Raw genomic sequence first — 17,547 nt, forward strand, 5'->3', positions numbered from 1 at the left:
TTTTTTTGTTAAAAGAGGCAATCCAGGCTGAAAGGGAATGGCTAGACAAGCTCACCTCTGGATGAGCCAGGAAGTTAAAGGTTCATTAGGAAGTTAAGTCAGTTAGTGGTTAATAGTTGCAGTAAAACTCTAAGGGAGTTTAAAGGTCTCATGCAGAAGATCAGCACTAGAGGAATTAGAACTTAGGGCCTCATTTATGAATATCACTTTTTGATGTTCTGGTGGTGCAATGTGCCTGGCATATTTTCAAGGCCAGGTAAAGCAACTTTACGTGACGTTTCATGGCTTTTTAAATATGTGCCCCATTCACTCGATACACTGCGTGAAAGGGGTGTTCCATGGGTGTTGCTGTGGGTGATCCCATGCAACACCCATGGAATCTGAAGCATTCCCAGATTTACGAGGAATCATCAACATGAGAATGAGTCAGAATCCAATGCCACACAAGGGGTTGTTAGGTAGAAGCACCGAGTGAAAAATGTTTTCATTTCTCATTTTTCTTCACTTTTTCTATGGGTGCTGCAGAAGAGGAAATCACCTAAATTGATTGATTTTGTGCAGGAAGGTATGCCTTCCTGCACAAAATCAATCAGCCCCGCAACGCAGCCTGCATTGGTGCATGGCAGCCTATTGTGCACCCTATCTTATAGATACGCCACATTCCTGCCCTTTGGTTTTGACACACGGCAGCGCAGCAAGATTCCTTGCGGCGCTGCCCTGCATCAAAACCTCTTAAATAAGGCCCGCACAGAATGAAGTAGAGACATTTAGGGGTAGAGGGTACTTAACATAGGTGAACAGTTATGTATAGTGAGGTTTGTACTTTTGTAAGGCTTAAGACCCAGGGTTGAGTTGTATGATGTGCACCTGTTTCAATAAAGCACCCTTTTTCACACAAACCTGATGTCAGTGCTGTTCCCCGTCTTCCCCAAATATTATGGGGCAGATTTACAGTGAAAGTGACTCAGTGCATTCCGCAAGTCATTTGGCTGCGCCGCACTGAGTCACTTTCAAAGCACTGGGATGCAACATATTTACAACAATATATCACATCTCTGTGCTTCCCCCTGCGCTGGAGCACAAACTGCTGCCATGCGCTGGAGCAGGCACCCTTGCACCATGGTGCAAAGATGCCTGCGTTGTGGGTAGATTGTTTTTGTGCAGGAGGGGCACCTTCCTGCACAAAAAAACAATCACTACAGGCATTTTCCTCTTTAAATGCATGCTGTAGAATGCAGCACGCATTGAAAGAGGAAAGAACGAGTAGAAATGAAAATATTTCTCCTCGTTGCGTCTCCCTACACCTCCCCTGGGAAGGCATAGCATTCAAACACATTTCCTGATTTACGATTCCTCGTAAATCTGGAAATGTATCTCGTCCTGTTGCGGGAAACACCCACAGCAACACCCATGGAACGCCCCTTTCATGATAAGTGCTGCATGTAAAGGGGCCATATTTACAAGGACAGGAAAAGCCATGCAGGGTGGAGGGTTGTAAATATGGAGCAGTAAGATGTGCCACCAGTATGTCACAAAAAGTACTAGTGTCGCAGGGGCAGGCGCGTAGCTAGGCACTTTGGAGAAGGTTTTTGCTGCCGCCCACAAAACTCGCACCGCACCTCCTACCCCCCTTGCTGCGCCACTGCAAAGGGGGCTTGTAAATCTGCCCCGATATATATATATATTATATATATATATATATATATTTTTTTTTTTCTTTTATTTTTTTCAATGAAAATATTGGGATGCTATCAAATCTTTACAAAATGACAAAAAAATCGAAATTAAGCCATCAGACAAAGGCGGCAATATGGTTATTTTTAACAAAGAACAGTATCAAAGGGAGGCATTGCGGCAATTGGAAGATAAAGAATGCTATACTCATATCCATCGGAGGGAATATGTGAAGTGTGTAGAACAATACCATCGACTTTTGGGCAACTGGAGAGATGATGGCATGTTAAATCAGGACGAATATTTGTTTCTATTTTGTGACATGCCAACTCTGCCCACATTCTATCATCTTCCAAAAGTTCATTAACATTACACCAATCCCCCTGGAAGACCTATTGTCGCCTCAATCAATAGTCTGTTGGAGAACACTGCCATCTATATAGACTCTTTTTTGGCTCTGATAGTAAAAGATTTGGCATCCTATATACAGGACACACAAGATTTTTTAAGACAAATTGAAGGAATAACTTGGGAGCACGATATGCTACTGATAACGCTGGATATTACCAGCTTATATACATGTATCTTTCATTCAGATGGCTTGAGTGTAGTTAAGTGGTTCCTAGGCAAAAGGCACCCTAAATTTATGAAGCATAATGCCATGCTATTAGACATGATCTCCTATTGCCTACATAATAACATCTTCACCTTTGCAGAGCAGCTGTACCCACAAAAACGGGGAACAGCGATGGGTACGGACTTCACCCCCAGCTCCGCGAATTTATTTGTAGGCTGGTGGGAGAAGTACGTAGCCTGGGGGATATAAATGACCTGTGGTTAGACAAGATCATACTATGGTCACGATACATAGATGACCTTTTTTTTATCTGGCGCGGTACTCGTTCCTCGCCTGAGGAATATGTTGCTGCTCTTAACAACAACAATCTTAATCTGATATTTACAGGGACAATCAGCGACACCGCAGTCAATTATCTTGACTTACAGGTCTACATTGAGAATTACACGCTATCGACACGACTCTTTGAAAAACCGACGGCAGGGAATGCTGTTCTGCACGCAGGAAGCCACCACCCCAAAAGTTTAATCAAAATTATACCCTATGGGGAACTATTGCGCCTTAAGCGCAATTGTACCAATAAAGCAAGGTACACTCTAGCTAAAGATGAAGCATTACAGCGCTTCAGGGAAAGGGGATATAAAAGGGGAGATTTAGAACTGGCAGAAATCAAAGTCCAAAAAATTGAAAGAAGGGACCTTTTGATTCAAAAGAACAAGAACATATGCCTTACTGAAGCTCCTGCTCGCATGATTACAAAATATAACTAAAAATCAGCAATAATTTGTCCAAATCTTTCAAAAGAATTGGCACATTCTCCAAACAGATAGTGTCCTTAAACATCACTTCCCAGATCGATCACCAATTACCTACAGAAGATGCCCATCTATTGGGGATCAATTAATTCATAGCCATTTTAGCCAGTCTACAGTAGCAAAAACCAAACTGGGAATTAATGGCTTTTTTCCTTGTAGGAATTGCAAAGCGTGCAAGCACAGCAGCAAAACGACCACCTTTGATGGCAGACCAGGGGACCCTAGGCCTGTCAGAACGATCAAACAGTTCCTGAACTGTAATTCTGACTTTACAATTTACTGTTTAATCTGCCCATGTAAAAAACGATATATAGGCAGTACAATAAATCCAACCAAAAAGCGTATTTTAGAACATATGCGCACCATCACTAATAAAGATCCAGCGTACCCTGTTGCCCGCCATTTTGAAACACACCATCAGAGCAACAGGGATCTCCTACAATTTTTTTGTATTGATAGACTGGAGAAACACGACAGGAGTGGTGATAGAGTCAGAAAATTAAGGGCAATTGAATCCCGCTACATTATTGAGCTACAAAGTATGACTCCAGTGGGACTCAATAACGATGAGGAACTGTGGACACATTTGGAATAAAATTATTCTGATCCTAAGCATTGGTAACTTAAACAAAATAAGATAGGAATATTCTGAGACATTTTTCTTCCTTCTTTTTTTCTGCTTCTTGCCTTCTCTCTCTCTACTTCCATCTTTTCCCTCTCCATTTAAAATGTTTTTTTCTCCTATCGAATGTGCATTTGTGCTAGGAGATTGGAAAACGGAAAATACAAACTGGACGACAGTTAAGCCCATACAGGGCACAATTATGGAAACAGCATTAGGAAATGTTGATATATAGACTCTGAAATCTGCTGGTGATCGAGCAAGTGAAATGAACTCAAATAAACGTGCTTATTGAAAAACTTCGTGTGGCAGTGCTTCGCAAAAGGCTACCTATTCTGATTGAATATTTTTCGTCTGCTGCCCAGTCGAGAAGCAAGTCCCGCCTTGAATGAGGGTCCATGCAGGCTTTTTGTAAGAGCTTGCAGTGTTGGAACGAAGGCAGGCGCAGCGCCAACACAGGTGGTGCTGCCTTGGACACGGTTTCGCTGCTACAAGTGCGCTTCCTGACAGGTTCCAGTGCTCTCCTCGCTCCACTGGGAGAATATTGGTTCCAATTGCAAGGTTGAAGAAGCAGCCCCACTGTGGGTTAAAGGGTAGTGCACTACAAAGCCCAGGATGCAGTGCGCCTGAGACACGCCCATAGAGGCAGGTGAGAGCTATTTGAGTGGACACTACCAGAAACTAACTGTTTGATTGACCTTCATGAACATTGCCTCTGAGGAAAGGGTCATCCCTGAAATGCGTCAGGCTTTTATGTTCGAAGGAGACTCTGAAATCTGCTGGGGATCGAGCAAGTGAAATGGACTCAAATAAACGTGCTTATTGAAAAACTTTGTGTGGCAGTGCTTCGCAAAAGGCTACCTGTTCTGATTGAATATTTTTCGGCTGCTGCCCAGTCGAGAAGCAAGTCCCACCTTGAATGAGGGTCCATGCAGGCTTTTTGTAAGAGCTTGCAGTGTTGGAACGAAGGCAGGCGCAGCGCCAACACAGGTGGTGCTGCCTTGGACACGGTTTCGCTGCTACAAGTGCGCTTCCTGACAGGTTCCAGTGCTCTCCTCGCTCCACTGGGAGAATATTGGTTCCAATTGCAAGGTTGAAGAAGCAGTCCCACTGTGGGTTAAAGGGTAGTGCACTACAAAGCCCAGGATGCAGTGCGCCTGAGACACGCCCATAGAGGCAGGTGAGAGCTATTTGAGTGGACACTACCAAAAACTGTTTGATTGACCTTCATGAACATTGCCTCTGAGGAAAGGGTCATCCCTGAAACGCGTCAGGCTTTTATGTTCGAAGGAGACTCTGAAATCTGCTGTGGATCGAGCAAGTGAAATGGACTCAAATAAACATGCTTATTGAAAAACTTCGTGTGGCAGTGCTTCGCAAAAGGCTACCTGTTCTGATTGAATATATATATATATATATATATATGTATATATATATATATATATATATATAAAATATAATATTTATTTATATATATATATATATATATATATTGCCGCCACTCCACTTCGCAAGCAAGGACGCAGGCGCTCTCTTCTCCCGAAGAGACACATGGAGCACAGACCCAGGTTAGTAGAAAAAATCGTTGGTTTATTAGCTGCTACTCAGTCGGCCATTACGCGTTTCGGTACTAACGTACCTTGATCACATGAATATATATATATATATATATTCAAACAAAGAGTTTAGCCCTCAGTGGAAGAAGCCACAAGAATGGTAAAATTTGGATCCATTTATATATAGATAGATATATAGATATATATATACATATATACAGACAAGCGCTTCTTACTTTGGTATAAAATCTGGTAAGTCTTTTGGTTTGCACACTGTTGCTTTGTCTAACAAGAAACTGAACTAACATGATCCGCCTATTCGTGAGACAGTGAGTCCAGTGCGATGTAAAGCACAGCAGCACACAGCTCGTGGAGTGTTACCAGGGGGATATGTGGGTCGGGTTGAGCACCCTCTGTGATGGATGGGGTGCTTTGAAAGTCTTGCGTGAAGAACTGAAGGGGGCTGAGGCTCCCATCAATAATTCCATACATACTGTTCTGACCTCCTGACCTTTCCCGAGAGTGTGCCTCGGAGGCTGAACATTTGATAAATAATTAATTTTCTTCAGTGAATCATACAACTTGGCACAAAGGATAACAATATTCAGGTGAAAAAGTCATACTTGGCAAGAAAACTGCTGTGCTAAGAAAAACAGTTTCTGGAAACGCCGCCTCATCATCACTTGTCTGATGCACGTCGAAAGAACCTGGCTCACCCGCGGCCAGCCCTGGAGAGCAGGCCGGAAGAAGGAGTGCGAGGCTGGAAACGAGGCCAGGCACCCAGCATACATGAAGAAAAGCAGAGATCGCGCCTTCAAGAACAGACACAAAAGACATTGGGCCCTTAACTCGTTGCAGGCACGTGTTGGCGCACAGTAATGACATCACACACTTCGCAAACTTCAGTCTAGAGTCGATGCACAGTGATAAACTCGAATAATCCCCATCCCTCAATCTAAAGCCAATAAACAATTAAACAATGTTTACATAACAACCTTCCCTAACCCCAGTCTGGAGCGGACACACATTGATGACATCAGGCACTTCATAAACTGCAGCCAAGGTTCGATATGTAACAATGACATCACACACTTCCCTAAACCTCAGTCACCAATGGAATCTCCCCCTTCCATAACTGCAATCAGGGCCGGCTTTAGGTCACTGAGACTGGTGCAGCCGCACTGGGCACTGACCTGTGGAGTGCGCCCCGAACTCATAGGGGGGCTTGCCCGGGGGGGGGGCATGCAGTGTGAAATGCGAGCTTCCCTATATCTCAAGAGGAGATAGAAATGATGGGGGAACACTCTTCACTCATTGCACTCAGGTGCATGAACCTGGTGGTCACTCTCCACCCTCTGTGAATATAGCTAGCTCAATGATGGCATGGTGCCCATTACTCACTGCAGCCTACAGTAGTCCTGCAATAAGCAGTGAGGTACAGGCCACCAAAGATGACCTTGGACTCTTTACCCAATAAAGTTAAATGTGGATTTAACAATGATAACTTTACAAACTTGACTTATTACAGTAGGGAGTGGACACAATGGGGCATATTATCAACAACTAGCGATATTTATCGCTAAATGAGCTTAGCGACATTTTTTTAATCGACGCGCATTGCCCGATTTTATCACAGAGATAACGTGCTATTAGAAACGTTTATCTCAAATGCGATCAAATATATGGCATAGCGGCGAAATGGGTAAATATCGCTGGAAAACCAGCGATGTTCAGGCATTAACACCAATAGGGTCTTAACCTGAATATCCAACTCCCATTGGATATACAGGTTAAGAAGTGGTCTGAGCAGGCCTTAGTTTTTGGCGATATTCTCGCTTAGCACAATTTTTTTTATCGCTGTGCCTACGTTGATAATAGGCGATAGCGATGTTAGCGACTGCTTTCAGTCGCTAACCGGTTGGGTACGCTCACTTTGCATGCCATTAGCGATAAATATCGCTGACATGCAAAGCGGGTCCCAAACCGCTCGCTATTGCCTAAAAGCTGTCGCTAACTGATGATAGCAACAGCTTGTTAATAGGGCGATTAAATTATTGCCGCTTTTTGGCCGAAATCGGCCGCAAAAGCGGCGATAATTTCATATCGCCCGCCTTGCTAATATGTCCCAATATTATTACATGACGACCATCAATTAGTCAGAAACTGACACAGAATGATGAGAGCATGTACTTTATTCCATGCAGACAAGAATAAGCACACAATGGTGATATCACTTCCTTCGCTAACAACAGTCAATTGCAAGATGATGTCACGCCTTTTACTTCCCACAATCAATTGTAAAATAGCAACACCAACAACTGACATCTCTTTATTGTAATGGAATGAACAGTCATTGAGAACAAGAGACGTGACCCTGCAATATACCCAGTTGCCAAATGATACCCTCACCCAGGACTTCAGAAGGAGTGTTAAATGTAGCCCCCTTTAATCACTGCCTGGACTTGAGACAGGAATGAGAGATCAGTATCAGATCTGATCTGATTCCCAGGGTTCTTACTTTTGATCAGCAAGGTGAAGGTATTTCAAGGCCTAGGCGCTAGGCAAAGGACAATTAAATTGGAGTTAGCTCTCCCATCATCAGAGCTTTGGTCTTGACTCAGTTCATGCCAAGGTAGTTCTACATTCTGATGAACACGTATTCCAGGTGTGAGGTGATGTTAGTTTGGTGTCTGTGGACTGGTTGCCAGCCGCATACATTCAGACATGTATCTTCTATTGCTTGAGGAGCTGTGGTGGTGGGCGTAGGCAGAATCTAAAGAGTAGTCGTGAGATATATGCTCCCAGAGGACCACAGCTTGACCACTTTCCGAAGATGATTCACCTACCAGTGGTTGCAGATCATCCCTGCTGCTAGATGTCCATCATGTTACTTTTCATCTCTGTGGACGGCAGTTGATCATCGTTTCTACCTTTCATCCACTTAGGTTCTGTCTTATAACTATGATTGGTTGTTGAATATACTCTTCTATTTGTATCCACTCACTTTGCAAAGTGGATCCCGAGTTGGGTACAACTCTTGCCACATATTCTCCTCTCCCTCTTTGGATCCAAGTTTTCCTTATCATACTGTGGCAAGAGTGACAAACAACAGTTTTATTTCTGATCCTCTCCTATGATGGATTTTTACCACAAGTGTACTTTGGGCAAACCTAGAGATCACTTTGTCACGCTTAGAATAAGATTGGCAGAGTCCTTTGTTTATTGGAATGACATATTAGGTTCATGATGGCATCTTCGCCTGTATTCCACACGCCAAATACATGTAGCGAAAGTTTCAGTTGCCCATGGGTAGGGAAGAAATACCCTCTTAAAAGGATGTACCACAGGACAGCGAGTATGCATCTTCTGCCTTATTAGGGTTCATGCAAGTGCAGAATTACACGACCAACCAGGCTGGAAAAACGTTGCAACTGCTGGAGGCGTTCTAATCATTACATTCCTAGACATCAATGGATTCTATTCCAGAACCAAGTCCCAATACACCTTCCCCTTTATACTTTCTACACAACAAATACAACTAATAGAAATATGGAAAAACGGATAACTTAAAACTACACATGAAATGCACCCCCCAATACTTTAATACTAACAGTTTGTACAGAGCCAAAAACTCTTAAAAATAATAAATATTAAAAAGGGATACATATAGTCCTGAAAATGTGTGGGAAGGCTCCTCACACAGAAATGTCAGGTTCCACATAGTCCTGAAAACGTGTTGGAGGTCTCCTCACACAGGATGACCTCAAAACACAAGTAACACACACACCACCATCCTCATCACCACCCATAACTTCATTCCCACCCCACTGAGGTGATAAGCTCTCCTTATTTCTCCATTTGTTATCCTCCAACATAACCACATGATCCTTGACCCTTAGGACTCTCTGGGATGGGGAGAACCCGAAACTACCTTTCACCCCTATACCAGCAACTCTAACTCTGACTGAGTCCCCAGGTTTGAAGAATGAGGTATGAACTCTTTCTTGCCCCACACCATCAGCATACTTCTTCTGAGAAATGTCATGTTTTATTTTCACAGGAGCGAAATCACTCTCTTTTATAGAATCACCTATCCAAAGGCCAGCCAGTTTGGTAGCGGGCTCACCGCCCTTGAGGAGGGTGCAGGGAGACATCCCAATGGCTGGTTTGGGAGTGGTGTGAATAGCCCATAGTAAGTCATTCATGTCCTTGCCCCAATCCAAACCACTAGCAATAGACAACTGAATGTTGTACATGATTACTCTGTTTCACCTCTGAAAAAAGGCCATTGCTACGAGGGTGGATTTAATGATTTGCTAGTATCTTTCACGCCCCTATGGGACACAAATTTCTCAAATACCCCAGTTGTGAACTGGACACCTTTATCTGTTACAACCTCATCAGGCACACCTTCCCTCATGGACAATGCTTTCAAAAACTCCACCACTGTAGAGGAATCAGCTTACCTTACAAATTCAACGTCAAGACATTGTGACAAATAATCAATTAGCACAATTTCATACCCAGAGCTTCGCTTCACCACATTGATGGGACCAATAATGTCAATCCCCAATTAGGACCACGCTCTGTCAGGAAAAGGTACAGCCTCCACTGGACTGGGCAGAGTAACTTCTGACTTGCCACTAATGGCACACGCCATGCATTCCGTAGCGGAATGCTCCTCCTCTTTGTCCAAACCCGGCCACTAAAATTTGTCCTTAATCTTTCTTTTCATCTCTGTCATCCCTACATGGCCTTCATGAGCTAGTTCCAGTACTTTACCACGTAACCCACCCGGCACTACCAAAGTATCACCTCTCCTCAACAACCCATCAACATTATTCAATTCAGTAAAAACATGCTTGTAAGTATCCACATGCGCAAAAGACTTGTCTTTGGGCCAATCTATGCCAATACAAATTCTAATTTCCAGCAAATCTTTGTCACACTCCAAAGCAGATCTCCACTCAGCTTCTGAAATGCATCATCAGTAGGGATAGCTATGGAACTAACCATGCCAAAACCATCATTTCCCATGTCCACAACTTCCCTCACATCGTTCAAAGGCAAACGGGACAGACAATCTGCAAAATATTCCTTGCACCCAGAATGTATTCCAATCAGTACAGGAACTCAGAAAGACTAAACTGACATTTAACTATGCGTGGCATAGCATTACAGGAACCTTTAGTGGTAAAAATGTTGATTAAGGGCCTATGATCCACCCTGATGGTGAATTTCAAACCCCACAGGTTACTCCTGAAATTGTTAACTCCCCACCAACAGGCCAAAGCTTTGCGTTCAATACCAGAATACGTACTTTCAGTCTCTCTCGAAGCACGAGAAGCAAAAGCAACTACTTCATCCTTTCCTCCTCATGTCTGCAATATCACAGCCCCTAAACCATATTGGCTAGCATCAGTGACAATGATTGAAGAGTCTTGTGTACCAAAAGGCTTCAAGGGAATAGCTTTGGCAATTTCCTTTTTGATGATATCAAATTCACAATCCACCTCCTTGCTCTACACAAACCTTTCATCCCTCTTGAGCAAATTCTTCAAATTAATTGGGAATTCAGAAATAGCCCTCATTGAACTCTCCTTCGGTTCCACCCTTCATCCAGAAACTTTGTAGCCCAAATAGTCCAAACTCTCAACAGCAATTGTGCACTTGTCTGCTCTCAACGTCAAACCTTTATCTCTCAGAGCAGCTAAAACCTTTGACAGTGTCTTATCATGGGAAGACTGATCAGGTCCTCGTCACCACTAAAAGGATGTACCAAGGGACAGCAAGTACGTTTCTTGTTCTTTATTAGGGTTCATGCAAGTGCATAATTACACGACTGACCAGGCAGAGAAATCCTCTGCAACTACCGGAGTAGCTTTAATCATTACATTCCTACATCACTGGATTCTATTCCAGAACCCAGTACCTACACCTCTCCATAAAACTGTATTTAATGCCAGTGCTTTTTAGGGAATTAGAGGGAGATGCTACCACCAGATCCTTTATGTTGTGCAACAACTCAGTGACAACTCCATGCACGCTAGGATCTAGGATAATTTGGATTTTCTCTGATGGTTTCAGCCAACTTAGTTTCTGTGCAGTGCTGTATGGTGTAATTACTGGGAATCAAGAGCCTAGGTATCAATGGTCCAGTAGGTGCAGTGGTCCGGGCCGGGAGGCCTGATGGAGCCATTGAATCCTGAGTACTGTTGTATTTTGGTACCAAACCAGCAGTTGGGGTTCCATTTTCCTGGTTTACACTTGTGCACATTGCACCAGTTCTGAACTTCTTCAAGGCACCTTGATTATCTGACACCATGAGCCCTTATTGTGCACTGCTTCTGTGGGATGTAAGTCTTCTGATCCGATCTCTTGTGCTCTGCTTATTTTTGGTCTTTCCTTTGCTTAACCCTTAATTATCGAATGAGCCACCTCTGGCTATTTGTCTTCCTCCATTTCTTTATATGTTTAAACTATAACTTAAGAGTCATCTCCTTGGTCTGTTCTTGCTTAGACTTCCATACGTTTTGTTCACATTATTCTTGACAATTCACTGTTTGATATTTTATTACCATTTATTTTGTTTGTGCTTTACAAATTCAATGAACAAATATGTAAATTAATGTTCATTCACTCTTTTTTTAAACTAGCTAAAATAGCTTCAAGTTGTGTTCTTTCTAGGTTGCTCTAAGTTACATTATGTGATGCAATACTATATTTAATCACAATTTATAGAGTTTACATCCACTCAATAGTCCCTTGGTGTTACCAGATCAATGATTACATTGTTGAGTGGTTGGTAAGTGCAAAGCTACAATCAGTAGGAGATCAATGCTTTCAGGCTCTTTCTTGATGCTCACATGTTTAAATGTCTTGAGCTGGAATTCTGCCAGCCCAAGACTTCCCTACAATACATTTGACATTGAGCGCTGAATGCAGATAAAAATAAATATGGAGACAATACACTGGCAGAGTTGTGGGGAAGTGATGATTGGCAGCTGCACCCTTGCTTCCTAAGAGAAGCTTATGCCCCACCTCCTTTGAGAAATGTTTGATTTTCATTTTAGCTATACGAGTTTATGCCACGGCTAAGGCCCCTGCCTCCCTCCCAAAAACATTAGGCGATCTGCCAGTCTTGTGCCGAGCTCATCTCGTGGTGAGGGTTGGTGGAAGGGTAAAAGGGTGAAGGGTAAGGTCGGAACTAACAGCTCTTTCTCAGCTGTTCTCCCTGTGAGAGTTCCCTCCTGCTTGTCCTCTGATACCCTTGCTTTTTAAATCCCATGTCACAGCTTCCCACCAGGCTCACAGATGTTCTGGTGCAGCTGGATCAGCTTTTTTCACACATTCATCCTGTAGGATCAGTGCTAGAGGTTCTACATGTGCCCTTTCCAGAGGTTACTACTTTATAACAGTGAACTCCACACAGACTTCTAACTCTCAATATCCTTATTGCCTTCAATGTTACCCTTATTGTGCCTTCCACACAGCTTACTAGTCATCTGATATGACTGGAAATTTCGTTGAAGCCAAATGATGGAACAATGAAGGGACACCTTCTTGCACAAAAACAATCCTCTGAGGCTTTAACTTCTTTCTAAGTGTGCCACAGAATGCATCACATTTAGAAAGTGGAAACAACAAGGAGAAATAATACTATTTTTCCTCATTGCTTCTCCCCTGGCAAGACATAGCATTTTGACGCATTACCAGTGGTACCAGTGTTGGTAATTCTGGGAATGCTCCAAATTCAATGTGTGGAAGGGTGGGAACACCCATGCTTCACCCATGAAACACCTTCCTAGGTCGACACAAAGTGGCTTTGCGTTGCTTGGTAAATCTGTCTTTAGTATTGTGTTGCCCTTGAGGCAATATGAGTGATGCAACTGAAACGTAATATCATGATAAATCTTGCCATAGGTGTTTTCCTCTAATGCCTCCGAGAAGAAATTTGTCAGACACCATACATCCTTAGCTCCGATTGGGGCTGAGAATATCAAACCATGAATATTTAAGGGAAACGATATCATTATCACAATACAGAGGGACAACATATCAAAAGTACGTGAACAGAGGGAGGTAGGGATTTACTATTCTAAATGTATGTATGTGTGTCTATCTATATATATATATATATATATATATATATATATATATATATATATATATATATATATATAGATAGACACACATATTTAAATATATATATAGATACACACATACAAGCAAGGTGTATATGCTGGGTGTAGCAAAAAAAGAAAGAATGGAAAATGTACAGAAACGTACCTTTTCATATTGTGTCCGTTAATATTGTTGTAACAATATTCTTTCCCATATATATGAAGGACACAATATTTCCACCATTCCCTCTTCACTCTTGAAAATGACTCAGCGCATTGCATTTCAAGCAGCAACTCATCAGGTGAACGTTTACTATGAATCCTCATACTAACCAGTATGTGCTAAATACATCCAATACATACTTGCATAACACAATGTTGTCCACTCATGCTATAGTGCTGCCCTCTGTAACATGGTGTTATGTCTTGGCATCCATGGCATTGTGGTGCCTACCTCTGATATAGTTCCAGCACTGACATGATATTGATAATTTCTGACTTGCGTTGGGCATGTACTCCATGATAGTGTTAACCCCTGACAAACCAGTGATAGAAATTATTTGCATATGATGGACAGTGGGCATTCCTAGAATGCGGACATATCAGTATTTGATTAAAGTGACGAATATATAATTGAGGACCAAGGGCCAGATGTATGACTGGGCCATTTAGCGATTTGCAAATTGGGCTCAATTAAGAGTCTCTAAATGCCATGTACAACAGTGTCAGAGACACTGTTTGCGATTCCCAATGGGGTGGCAAATTACATGCCTTATCAATATTCATGAGGCACTAGCAATTTGCGACCCCATTAGGAATGGTTGCCTTCTCAGGTATGGTATGGGCTCAGCAGACCTCCATGTCTGTGATTGCTTTTAAATAAAGCACATATTTTAAAAAATGCAGCCTGTTTTCCTAAAAGAAAAACAAGCTCCATAAAAAAAATAAAAAAATAAACATTTTTGTTTCATTTTTTAAGGGCAGGTAGTGGTCCCTGGGACCACTGCCTACCCCATAAAAATATGTCCCCTGCATTAGCAAAGGGGATGGAGTCCACTAGGAAATTGCGAGTGTTTTGCGACTGCAATTGCAGTTCCACAAAACATTCTAACATTCTAACCCCCTTAGAATGCCCCTTCCTAATCGCGAGTCGCAAACCCTATTTAGTGGGTCGCAAATAAATTGCGACTCGCTAAATAGGGTTTGTACATGGCCCTATTCGTTTTTGCATGCACAAACGGGTCGCTAACCCGTTTGTGCGTGCATAAATGGGTCGTACATCCGGCCCCACATGTGCACTTAGTGCATTTTTGGGGAAATTATTTTCTTGAAATATGAGATTTTGTTTTAGGGAATTGTAGTTAAATGGAATCGGTGTATTTCATAGCAAACTATTGATATTGCCAGAAAGGGACAAACTATTGTTTGGGGATAAAATAATTGCCGTGATACATGGTGAAGGGATGTAGTTGAAGACCAGAGTCTATGGGGCATTGGTGGTATAAGGGTGTATTTTTACAGTGGTAAAGTCAGTGGGTTTTTACAGTGTTATGGTGTGTTTCGTGGAGGACCTGTAGCTTTTTATTGAAGTTGAAGAGGGATGCTCTCTCCACTACAAAAACCAAAACAATTTCTTCCAGAAAGAGACTACAGAACAGCTGTTCAAGCCATCATACCCTTGCATCTGGCTGGTAGTAACATCCCACTACATGGCCACCCAGACTAAGGGCATCATACCCAGAGCTGCACATCTCACTCAGGGCCTGAAAAATATGATGAAATCACCCCCATCCTGTTGGCCCGCACCAACCTCAAAACTAACGGCAACATTTACAAAGCTATCATGTCCAACGGGGGCCTTATTCTGAAGATAAGTTTCTTGGCACACTCACAGCTAGGATACCATCGGACTGCAGGCTAGGAAGTATACAAAAGAGAAAACAAGGCAGCAGGCCTTTTCCATCTATGCACCCAGGATCTCAAACAGCAACCCACGTATCCTTCAGGACTGCCCAATGATGCTCTAATTTAGGAAAGAGTTGATGGTTCACCTCTTTGAAGAACACTACATAATAATGCATTAACGGTCCACAACCCAGTCAAAGCTCCTATCACTTATTGACTTTGTGCTTTTCTTTGAAACTGTACAGCACTCCACTGCATCTTGGCAAGGTTCATGCTATAGAAGTGCCATATGCACACATACATACATGAAAGTGCTTCAAAATATTATAAGTGCGCTTTAAGAGCTATGACTTTCTAGGAAAAGTATGAAATCATTAAAATGTAAAATGTTCTGTTTAACCATACGTTTTCAAAATGTTCTTCAAGGAAAAACACTTTCAAACTCCACTTAAATAATTCAGATTCACTCCCTTTGATTTGCTTGATGTAATTTGGGGAAGGTATTTCAGCACATCATGATCCACTACTGTGCTTTATTCAACCCACGTTTTAATATGAAAACTTGAATTTCTAGAACTGCAATCAGTAGTGAGGCAGCAGGCACTAATTATCTCTAAATACTATTTTTATCAGAAAGATCTCTTTGTGTAAAAGCAAGCAGCCTTAATGAGCTCTAGGTTGGCTCCCTCGTTTGTGCATTTTATGGGCCCGTATGAGAGGGAGCATATCTGGAACAAACATTCGAAGAGGGTTTTTTAAACTACTAAATATACCTTCATTCTTATGTTCTATCAGAAAGGCTGCCTATTAAAGAAACCTCTGTAAACAGCACTCTGCATGCTTTATGTGAACAGCAAAAGAAATACATTATAACTATTCCCCATGGATTCCTGTTTAGAGGCTGACATAACTGTAGTAGCTTTGGAGAATATAGAAAGCAAGAGAACATGGAGACTCATGGGCTTTTTCTGTTTTTTTAAAGAGACTAGTAGAAACAAGGTAGTGGGATGATCAGCAAGGAATGTAGATATGTAGCTAGGCAAAATATATTGAATGAAAACGTGTGGCTTAAGTCAAGTGAGGTTCCTCAGCAATATAATATTTCATATTCTCAAATGCCATTGCCATTTATTAGAATTGCAAGAATTGATGAAGAGATTATTATTGATACATCTGCATTACTATCACAAATGGAGATAGACAATCTTAATTCCAAGTAATACTATACATTACCTAGAAAAAGTAGTACTCTGCTTCTTGACCTGCGCCAGGACTTTTATTACTGTGGACAAGGACTGTGTTGTCTGTGTACTGATTATAAAAGAAAGACACTTGTCGGTCATGATTACAAAGAAGAACCTACATTTTTTTCATCAGTTGCAAAACTTACCTCTATTTAATTGAATGTGTTTGCATAAAGTAGATTCATGCTATGACAGTTAAAAAAGGGCATTGAAACATAGTGACAAGGGGAGATGATGTGGCGCAGTGTCCAGAGTGGCCGACTCAGGAGCCTGGGATCGAGTCTCAGCATCGGCACAACATCCTGTGATTCTGGGTAAATCACTTAATCTCCCTGTGCCCATGGACAGCTCTGAGATACCTCACGGGTGATAAGCCACCCTGTATAAATCTACAAATATATATAAAATGGTGTTTCTCTACTATAAATCATACACTAAACTAACTAAAACTTATAAAGTTCATTGTAATTCCTCACATAAAAAGATCAAGAAGGGCCGATAGCAGTGACAACATGATGAGGGAAACAAAAGCTTTTTAGATGAACAAACCGAAAATGATACAAATAGGTCTTAAGAAAGACATAGAACAACAAACATTTCCTTTTAGTTGAGATCTGTCTATTTGGGTTTAATAATATCGCTCCAATATAATTTAGGATAGTCGTATGACCATTTCATGGAATATGTTAAGAGTTCATTTAAGTTCAATGGTATGTTAGGCCAGCAGTTTCTATTCCAAGGATGAGAGCGAAAGAGTTTTATATTAGTCAGAATGAAATTAAGAGCATGGGTCTTTGTAATGAATTGAACAGTTAGATGTCAACTTAATGAACAGATATATAACATTTAGAAGTTGAAAAGCAATAATACTGTTATTTGAAAAGATGAGGTCAGACCTTGGATGCAAACTAAGATTTACTCCTAATCAGTAAACTATTTTACAAAAGTACTTTATTGTGAGCTAAGGCTTCATGAATTGGTTTCATAAAGTTGTAAATCACGGCCTCTAAAGATCTGCTTCCATTATAGGC

This window comes from Lissotriton helveticus, chromosome 7 (genome assembly GCF_964261635.1).
Source record: "Lissotriton helveticus chromosome 7, aLisHel1.1, whole genome shotgun sequence".
Taxonomy (NCBI): Eukaryota; Metazoa; Chordata; class Amphibia; order Caudata; family Salamandridae; genus Lissotriton; species Lissotriton helveticus.